The following is a 1,244-nucleotide window of genomic DNA, read 5'->3' on the forward strand; positions in this document are numbered from 1 at the left end:
TTATCTATTCACGAGAGACACACAGAGAGAAAGGCAGAGACACAGGCAGAGGGAGAAGCTGGCTCCATGCAAGGAGCCTGACGTGGGACTCGATCCCAGGACTCCAGGATCATGCCCTGGGCGGAAGGCAGGCGCTAAACCACTGAGCCACCCAGGGATCTCCCCCGCTTTTTAAAAAATATTTTATTTATTTATTCATGAGAGACACAGAGAGGGAGAGACATAGGCAGAGGGAGAAGCAGGCTCCATGCAGAAAGCCTGATGTGGGACTCAATCCTGGGACTCCGGGATCACGCCCTGAGCCAAAGACAGAGGCTCAACTGCTAAGCCACCCAGGCGATCCTACTTCCTTGATATTCTTAATATTTTGCTTAATTTGAAATTCCATATTAGCAGTTACTTTCTTTCAACACTGAAAGATGTTCCAGTGTCTCCTAGCATCCAGTTTCTAGTGAAAAGTTTATAGTAATTTCTTTTATTTTCCTATATATAATGTGATGTTTTTCTCTGACTACTGTAAAATTTTCCTCTTTATGTTTGCTCTTCAGCAGTTTGACTATAATGTGTAAAGGCATGGATTTCTTCAAATTAATCCTACTTGAGATCTTTTGAACTTCCTGGATCTACAACCTTATGTTTTTCAAATATTTGGGATGGTTTCTGATTTTTTTTTTGTTTAAAATTTTCTCCTGCCCCATTCTCTCTCTCAGTAATACATTTGAAGTTATTTCACAGGTCCCTGGGATTCTGTTAAATTTTTTCAACTCCCTTATTCAAACTGAGTGATTTCTATCGATTCATCTTCAAATTCACTGACTGTTCCCCTTCATCTCAATTTTGCCATTAGGCCCATCTATTGAATTTTTAATTTCAGATTTTCTGTGTTTCAATTCTAAAATTTCCATTTAAAAAATATTTTCTATTTCTCTACTAAAGTTTCTGTTGTTCATTAAAGTATATTTTCCTTGACCTCACTGAGTATCCTTACAATAGCTATTTAAAAATTCTTCCCTCATAAGCCAATATATGGACCGTGTTGGAGCTGGCATCTATTGTTTACATTTTCCCTTGAGACTGAATCACATTTTCATATGTTGAGCATTTTTACATTATATCCTGGAGGACACTGTGAATAATTACATTGTAGAGACTCTGGATTTTGCTATATTGCTCCAGAGAGCATTGATGTCTTATTTTAGCAGGCAACAAACCTGGTTTGACTTAAATTGAAAATTGTAATGTCG

The sequence above is a fragment of the Canis lupus genome, chromosome 11, assembly GCF_003254725.2.
Source record: "Canis lupus dingo isolate Sandy chromosome 11, ASM325472v2, whole genome shotgun sequence".
NCBI lineage: Eukaryota > Metazoa > Chordata > Mammalia > Carnivora > Canidae > Canis > Canis lupus.